Source organism: Perognathus longimembris, chromosome 2 (genome assembly GCF_023159225.1).
Source record: "Perognathus longimembris pacificus isolate PPM17 chromosome 2, ASM2315922v1, whole genome shotgun sequence".
NCBI lineage: Eukaryota > Metazoa > Chordata > Mammalia > Rodentia > Heteromyidae > Perognathus > Perognathus longimembris.
The window spans coordinates 152,538,478-152,547,804 of NC_063162.1; positions in this window are offsets into that span (position 1 = coordinate 152,538,478).

Below are 9,327 nucleotides of genomic sequence, written 5' to 3' on the forward strand. Positions count from 1 at the left end.
CCCCCCGTGGGGAGGGGACAGGGAGCCGGTCAGCTTCCCACCCAGTTCCCATCAATTTGCACAAACCTGAGATCCACAACAAAAAGCCTGTCAAGCGGTCTCACAAGGCAGAGGTTTAGCAGGGACTTAGTGGGGTCAAAGAAGATTAAAAAAAAAAAAATAGAGAAATAGAAACAGGAGAAATGGGAAAGGAGAAACAGGGAAAGGAAACATCTGCTTCCTGACCGGCGGGGCGGCTCAGCTCGAGGCGAAAGAGGGCTCAAGCAAGACTCCACAAGAGCGCCAGCGGCCCAGGCCTGCAATCCCAGCCGCTCCGGAGCATGGCCGGCCGGCGGAAGCCAGCCCCGGCCCGGGTGGGGTGGGAGAGTCTGTGAGACTCCCATCTCCAACTTGCCAGTAGAGCGCCAGGGTGGAGCTTTGACTCAAGTGTGGAGTACAAAGAGCCGCCGAGAGGGAGCGCGAGGCCCTGAGTTCAAGCCCCGTCACCGGCCCCGAAAGAAAAACACAATCAAAGGTCGTATCCTCCCACAACATGGAAGCCAGTGGGTGGCCCACATCTGCCGAACCGCAGGCTGAGGGACCGCCAGGCCGGCCCTTGCTGCCCTCTCTGTCCACGCGTCCAAAGAGCCTGCGCTTCCGGAAGGCAGCCCGCCGCGTCGGAAAGGAGGGCGTGCCGCTCTGACCCCGCGTCTTCCCCCGCCTGCTTCTGTTGTAGCGCCTCCGTACTTATTATTATGATGCACGCCCCGGTGCTTCGGCCACCCCAGCAGGTGAGCGCAGTGGCGAACTGGAATCCTCACAGAGGCTTCCGCCGTCGGCGCTGAAGGGCGCGGACGCCTTACTTGGGGCTCGGGAGGAAAATCCAAGCAGAATAAAAGCTGGGGGTCCCAGCCTCCCGTGCCGGTGCCCTTTGCCCCGAGCCCATTCCGTCACGTACAGACCTCCCGGCACGCGGGATGGACCGGGCACCTGCCGGGCACGGGCGTCCGCTGCTGAGACCCCGGGCCGGGCCTCGGCTCCCCCCCGGAGAAGAGGCGAAGCCGTTCTCCGTCCACTTAAATCCACAGCTCAGGGCTGGGCCCTGAAGATGACCGGGTTCGGGCTGAAGTGCCGTCTTCCGGTGACACACGCGTGCCCTGTAATAAATCTTCACCACGTCTCTTTGTCTGGCATTTTGGGGTGCGTGGAGCCCAGGGGTCTTGGCCTGGGGGCTAGGACTCCAGTTTCGTCATGTCCAAATTATAATCCCTAAGGTTTTACTTACTGCAAACGCAGGAATACATAATTCCACTACCTAGCTTCAATGGCTGCTCAGCAAAACCGAACACATAGCAAAAGCAAACGACATCTGGCAGCAATGAATTGTACCGATTCTGTTTTCTAATATCATTTTAAAAACTACCAAGTACAGAGAAGTCTGAACAGCTTGAGGGTGTCCAGTGCGGGCATACCCCACCGCAGCCCTGCGAGACACACCCCCAGATCCAGCTTCAGTGACCCTAGAAAACTCAGCACTGTGAGTGAAACACAGCACAAGAACACCAATGGACAGAGATGTGGCCTGCGATCGCCACACAACCGGGAGTGTCGGGAAGGTCTCTCGTCCCAGAAGGATGCTTGCCCGCCGTCGCGGGAGGAGAGTGCAGTCCTATGTGGAAGCATGGTTTTACTTGTAAAAAGATGGGCACACATTTACACGGATAACTAGACATACAAAGGAACTCAGTGCTACGCATACCGAATGTTAACCGTGATCATTCCTGAATCCGAGATCTCCTGACTGTGGGTTGGAGATTCACTAACCGAGCCATGCCTTTCAGCCCCAACTGTGTCCTCCTAAGAGGAGGAGAACACATGGTAAGAATACTACATGAGCGGGGTGCTGGTGGCTCATGCCTGTCATCCTAGCTACCCCCGAGGCTGAGATCTGAGGATCTCGGTTCAAAGCCATCTGGGCAGGAAAGTCCACTGGACTCTCATCTCCAATCAACCATTAGACAACGGAGGTGGTGCTGTGGCTCAAAGTGGTAGCGCGCTCGTCTTGAGCTAAGAGTTCAGGGGCAGCACCCAGGCCCTGAGTTCAAGTCCTACAACTGACAAAAACCCCACAAGAATACTACAAGACAAACGGCTATCTATCTATCCATCTACCTGTGTGTGCATATATATGTACATGTATATAATATCGTATCCTAGTATCACTGGCTGGCTGGGCAGCTGCGTGTCCGGTCTCTGAGGAGCCGCGGACGTGGGGTTTGGCCTCCACACCCACAGATCCAGCACTTGACAGCAGCACAGTGTCTCAGCCCCGCCCCGGGGGACCCCAGCTTCCAGCACTGTGTTTGGGAACTGGAGCAGAGGCCGCCCAGGCGTGCTGAGGTGTCAGCTCCTTCCGGAAGCTTCTCACTGGGACAAGGACGAGAGAAGGAGGCTGGCTCCCCGCCATCCCCACCCCCCCCCACCCCCCCCACCCCCCGGCAGGACACAGAACCCTCCTGGATGTTTAAGGAGAGGAGTCCAGAGGACACAGGGAACACACTTGGGAAACAACTAACCTCCCTCCCTCCCTCCCTCCCTCCCCCTGGGCATCCCCCGCCCCCCCCCCCCCCGTCTCTTCCTGGTTCACACCCCAAACCCAGGGAGCAGTGGAACCCAGGCTGGGGGCACGCCTGTCAGCTCTCAGAAGCACGCACTCGGGTGGCGCAAACACGCTCCGCGGGGTACAGCCTCCGTCACGCCACTGCGGGCCTTCCTCGTCTTCCGGAAAGGAAGTTTCTGACCCTGGCCTGGGAGCCCCCAGCAGGCACCGCGCTACTTCCTGCGCTCACGGGGAGGTGACATCGCCGGCCCTCGGAGACGGTCACGTGACCTGTGCTCAGGGCACCTGACAGCAGGGACTGCTTCGGGTCCGCTCAGTTCTTTGGCCGGTCTCCCTCGTCCCCTGTCCCGGCCGGTTGAGACAAGATCTCGGCCTCCTGAGTAGCCGCGGTCACAGGTGTGAGGCACCGGAGCCTCGTGTGCATTCGCCGTCTTCTGCGTGCGTGCGTGCGTGCATGTGTGCGTGCGTGCGTGCGTGCGTGCGCGTGAGCTCACCGGCCATTTATGGTTCTTGGGTTTCTTCCCTCTTCAATCCACGTGATGGTGAAGGCTGCCGTGGTTTGCACCCCACCTGTCCCCACCCCTTCCTGCCACCCCCGCCGGCCATGCACACCGCGGACATTCGTGCCTGTCCCCAGGCCGCCGCCGTCCACGCCTCCGCCCGGTCTCACCCAGGCTGACCGGGACCCGGATGGCGCCACGGGCACCCAGCTGCCGGCCTCCCCGAGGACGCTGGGCCACGGCCGGGCGTGGCCTCCACTGCCCCACCCCCCACGCTGCCCCCCCAGGCCCGTCCTCTACCCTTCTGCCCCGCCCCAAGCCCGGCTGCAGAACAAGCGGTCCTCCCTTCCCTCCTTCGGGAGCACCCAGCACGGACCCAACCCCGGGGGCCGCCCTGTATCGTCGAAGCTTCTACTGCCAACACCAGCCAGGGATTTAAAACCGAGCAAGGGTTTAAAAACAACAACAGCGAGGAAAAAGAAGCGGGGGGAGGGGAGGGCTGGGTAGAGAGCTTGCCTTGCATACATGAAGCCCTGGGTTCGATTCCCCAGCACCACATATATGGAAAACGGCCAGAAGCGGCACTGTGAGTCAAGTGGCAGAATGCTAGCCTTGAGCAAAAGGAAGCCAGGGACAGTGCTCAGGCCCTGAGTTCAAGGCCACCAGCCACGGGCATCCCGAGGGCCTGAGTGTGAATCCCCGCCCAGACGCCCCACTCGCAGCAGACAGCGCCCCCCCCCCCGCCCCGGGGGCAAGAGGCTTCTAGAAGGAGCTCAGCCGCAGCCAGCCATGGCAGCCGCTCCTCTCCTCCGTGTGTGCCCTTTGCCCTGGGGAGCAGGTCCCCCGGCCCCGCCTTGGGCAGGCTCCCGAGCCCCGCGGTCTCCAGTTAGCAAAGTCCAGGCCGCTCTCCGAGGCCATGGAAGGGCAGAGGCTCCTTCATCTCGGGGCAAAGTACACCATGGAAGCCTTCACCAGGACCGGGAGCACGCACGCACACACACCAGGCTGCCAAACAGCCCTTCACTGTCCCCGAGCCGGGCTTGAGGGAGGGAGCGGTGTGCACCCCCAAGCAGTGTGACCTGTCCACCCAGTGGAGCCAAGTCACAGCCCCGCCCCGTCCCCCTGGGGAGGAGGGAGGGAGGACAGGGCCGGGAGTGAGAGCTGTCCTCAGTCCTCCTGGCTGAATACGTACGGAGCCACCCCCGACTCCGATGGAGGCCGGGAAAGGCGGCCTCGGCCGTGTCCAGACCTGGCGGCTAAAAGTGCGTCTGTGCGTCTCAGACGGCGCGTACGAGGTAGGGGAATCCGCTGAACTTCCACCAACAGGGACACAGGAGCAAAACATGGCTCGGGAGCCAGGCACTCACTGGTGGCTTACGCCTGCAATCCTAGCCACTCGGGAGGCTTGGTTCTGGAGGATTATGGTTCAAAGCCAGCCCAGACAGAAAAGTCCATGTTTGGGGGTGGGGGTAGGGGGTGGGGGAAACGTAGGGAAAGTGGAAGAAAAATGAGGGAGGGGGATAGCAAGTTTGAAAAGAAACGTACTCACTACCTTAAGTATGTAACTGTCACCCCTCCGAACATCACCTTGACAATGAAAGTAAAATTTCTGAAAGTCTGTAAGATCCCATCTCCAACTGACTTGCAAAAAGCTGGACTGTAGGCTTGACAAAAGTGGTAGAGCATTCGTCCCGCAAGCAACCAGGTTGGACAGGTTTGAGGCCTTGAGTACAAACTCAAGGACTGATATATATTTTTAAAAAGGCCAGGTGCAGGGTGTCCCACGAGGAATCCTAGCTATTCAGGGGCTAGCTGGGGCAGACGCTGGGGGGGGGGGCTGTCTGGTGAAATCAGTGGGGGGAGGAGGAGGAGGAGGGAAGGGAGAGAGAAGCTAGCGTGGGTGACCAGGACCAGCCCCGCAGACCTGGATTCCACCCGCTGCTTCGTGGAAAGGGCGGCGCGAGGAAAGATGAGGGGGTTGGGAATGGGGGGGGGTCTCTCCGTGTCGGGTGCCGGCTGGGTGCTGAGCGGGGAGTCCGGGGTGCGGCAGGCCTCTCGATCCATCCTCTCCCTGTCCTGGAGGCCAGGAGCTCGCATTCCTGTGGGGTCAGGACATCCCTGGCAGCCCCGGGGACGCCGGCTCCGTGCCCCCTGCATCCTTCTCCCCTCCCCCCTTACCTCCTGCCTCCTCCTGATGGCCCCACTCCACGAGAGCTGTCCACACCCACAGCCTCCTCCACGCTCGACAGAGCTTCTCGGGTTCGGAGCTCCGTCCTGTGCTCTTTGCGGCCGGGAGGGAGGCCCCCGGGGCTGGCGTCTGCATGTCTTCACCCTCCCTGCTCCTTTCTGGGCATCTGTACAGGACGGGCTGCTTCTGGCCTCCCCGCTTCTCCCACGTCTGCCCCCCGTGGGCCCCGCCGCCACGGGGCTACTGCTGGACGCGGGGCAGCGGAGGGGCAGCAGCGAGGGTGAACCGGGGCCGGTTTACAGGCGGAAGAGCGGAGCCACAGGTCCGCCCAAAGGACCGGCCTGGCACGGCATTCTGGGTCCCCCCGGCTGGGGAAAGATGGTCCGTGTGACTCCGCACCCCGTGTGTCCCTTGCAGAGCCACGGGGGCTCGGCAGCACCACCTGACATGAGCTCCTCCACCGGCTGCCCTGCACTCACTCACGAGACCCCGTGACAACGCGGAGCCGGCCAAGTTGGGGGCCGCGCCCCTGAAGGTCCAAATGGCGTGCCTGCTTTGGGAAAGGCTCCAATGACCCCTGAAACAACTCCATGCGGAGCTTCTGCAGGAACTGCGATCCTCCGTCATGCCATCTAGGAGAAGTACACACACACACACACACACACACAACTTGTACATGCTTATAGCAATATTATCCATAACAACCACACACTTACCAACTGGAGCACGAAGGCACACGTAGTGTGGCTAGGCCCACGTGATGGAATACTATGCAGCTACAAACACTGATGCAACATGGAGGAATCTTGAAAAGATTATGCTAGAAGCCTGGCTCAGCGGATTGCATGTTAAGAGTCGGCGGCTGTGACACCCAGGGAGGAGACCTGCAGAGAGGAGATCCGTGGGCCCAGGCGGGGGTGGAGGGAGAAGGGGGACAAAGGCCGTGGCCGTCTCCCTCCTCTGTGAATACAGTGAAAACCACTGAGTTGTGCACTTCAATGGGCAGTTGCACCACACGCAAATTAGGGCTTAGTAAATGGGCACTGGTTGACTCTCAAGACACTCCTAGTCACTTAAGAACTGGTTGAACCACACGCAAAGGCTGACCCTATTTTTGTTTTATTTTTGGCAAGGCCTCATGCTTGCTAGACAGATGCTCTATGGCTCGAGCACTCTGACAGCACATGACCTTGTTTTTAAGTCACCGATACGGGTACACAGCCCACGTCGGTGACTTCTTAAAGACACGACCCACCTCTGGGCAGATGGCAGCGGGCCTGCCTAGCAAGCTTGAGTTCAAACCTCAGCACCACCGCAAAAAGAAAAGTCCCATGCAACAAGGCACAGTGGCACCTGCCAGTCCCTTCAGCGGTTCAAGAGATAAGGAGATGAGAGAACAGGAAGATTTCAAGTTCAAGACCAGCCTTGGCAAAGTTATCAAGATTCTTATCTCAAACAAGAAAATCAAAACAACTGGAAGCATGGCTCCTGGGTGCATTCCCCAGTCATGCTTGCGCGTGTGCGCTCTCTCTCTCACACACACAAACACACACACACATGCTCGTTCTATCCCCCCCCACACACACCGAGGAACCACATACATTTACGCATAAGAAAACACCTGGAAGTACAGTCCAAACAATCAAGTGGTAGTCTCTAGGCAATGGCATTACAGATGATGTTAGTTTTTAAAAATTTCTGAATTACCATATGTGAAACTTTCAGACTGGAAAGAACAGGTGCATGTAGTCACCCCCTCTACTTGACTCTGTAGGACTGTAAAGGACTGTGACCAGCGAGGTAGAAAGCAAGGCAGGAGTCCCCGCTGCAGGAAGTGGCCGGCTCACCCCGGGGCATCCTGCTCTCCTCTGAACCAGCAGCGACCAGGCTCAGACCTAAACAGTACCATCATGGCCAGGCTTCCCTAGAGTGCGAACCCAGCGGGGATGGTGGTGGAGAATGGGCCCTCGGCAACCCCTGGCGCACTGGATATGGCTTCTGATAAAGAGGCTGGAACTCCAGGGGAGTAAATTCTGCCTCTCCCAATCCCTTGACAGCCCTGGTGGAGGGGTGGGGAGCCATGGGCCCCGCCCAGCAGTGTGCCCCCACATTCCCAGAGCAGCGGCCACTAGGGTTCCCAGGAGACAGCACCACCGTTTAGGTCTCCTGACTGCAGGTGGGGCAGACAAGGCAGTGGCTTAGCTACCTTGACCTGGGTAGGCACAAAGGTAGCAGCGGCATGCCATACCCATACTGTGGTTTGAACTCGGGGCCGGGACGCTGTCCCCTACCTGTTTTGCTCAAGGCTGGTACTCTACCACTTGGGCCACAGCCCCACCTCCTTGGTAGTTAATTGAAGACCTCAGTCCTCAAGATCTCAGCCTCCTTAGCAGCTAGGGTTACAGGTGTGAGCCATGGGCACCAGGATTTCTCTCAACGGAGCAACTGGCCAAGGGGATCTGTAGCCTTTCTCTACTGCAGGGGGGGAGAAAAAAAGCCCTAAAGTGTTATTGCCAGCTATGTACCTCTCAGCACAGGGACTCTGGCAATGAAAGCAGAGTCTGCTCAGCCAGGCAAGGCTCAGGAAAGAGATCTCAACCCGTCAGGAGGACGGAGCAGTCCCGCCACCTGGCAAGTCTGGGGCGAGCCTGAGCGATCTGCTGGGCTCAGAGACCAGAATCTTCTCCCCACGGGGGAGGTGAGCTCCTCAGAAGCTTCCTGAACGCGCTCACGTTTCACCGTGGGTCGGTGACACCCCTGCCTGCCTGCCTCGCAGGGGGGTGCTCCACGCCCGTCAGCTGCTGTGGTTCTGCCACACCTGCAATCCTAGCTGCCCGGGAGGCTGAGGTCGGAGGATCAAAGCCAGCCCCGGCGGGGGGGGGGGGGGGGGGGAATCCGTGACACTCCCCTCTCCGGTGAACCGGGAAGAGGCCGGCCCAGGGGCGGCGCAGCACCGGCCTGGCGGGAGAAGGCGGAGGGAGGGAGCCTGGGCCGAGTTCGAGTCCCGGGGCCGGCACGGGGCCGCACAGCTCCTCGGGGCTCCGCCGGCCGGGTCCGGGGCTCGGTCCGCGCTCGCACGCGCGCGTGACCTCGGTGGGCGTCCACGGGGCGGGGCCGGCCGGCGGGGCCCGGGGCATTCCTGCTTAGGGACCCCGGCTGCAGCGGGGGGCGCGGGGTGCCGGGGACGCATTAGGCCCGGAGCACGGGGGGCGGGGGGGGGGCGGCCCGGGCCCGCGGCTGCGGATCCCCAGGCCCCGCCCGGCGGACGCGGCGCCCCGCCGGCCCGCGGGGAAAGGCCGCCGGGAGGTCACCGCGGGGCGGCCACGGCGGCCGGGCAGCCCGGGTCACCGCCCGCCCGCCCGCCCGCGGCGTCCCCGGGGCTCCCCGACCCCGCCGGGCCGCGCGCGTCCGCCCGAGCGCGCGTGCGGGCCGCGGGCCGCGGTGGCGTGTGCTCACGTCATATGGGCCGCCCGCCTCCGATTGGCTGCGGCCGCCTCACCAGACCCAGTGCGGCCGGGCGCGCGTGCGGGGCGGGGCCGGGGCAGGCCACGCCCCCGGGCGGCGCGCGCGGGCGGCGGGTAGGCCGGGCGCGGTCACGTGACGCGGGGCCGCGGCCCCCTATATAAGCGGCGCGCCGGCCCGCCGCCGCGGCCGCGCTTGGGCCGTCCCCGGGTGGCTCCCGCTCCTCCGCCTCCTCCGCCTCCTCCTCCGCCGCGGCCACCGCCGCCCCCCTCGGCAGGTACGCGGCGGGACCGGGCGGGGTCCGAGGGCGCGGCCCGCCCCGCGACGGGGGACGGGGGAGGCGGGCGGGGCGGGGGGACGCGGAGGGGGGGGCGGGCGGCCCCCGGGCCTTTGTCCCGCCCGGGCGCCAACTCGCCCCGCGCTGTCCCGCAGGAGCGCCCTGCTGCGCGCGGCGGGCCCCGATGCCCAGGCTGCACGACCACCTGTGGAGCTGCCCCTGCCCCTGCCCCTGCGCCGCCGGGCACCTGGGCCGCCCCCCGCGAGCCGCCCGCCCGGCGGCGGGCGCGATGATGGGCGCG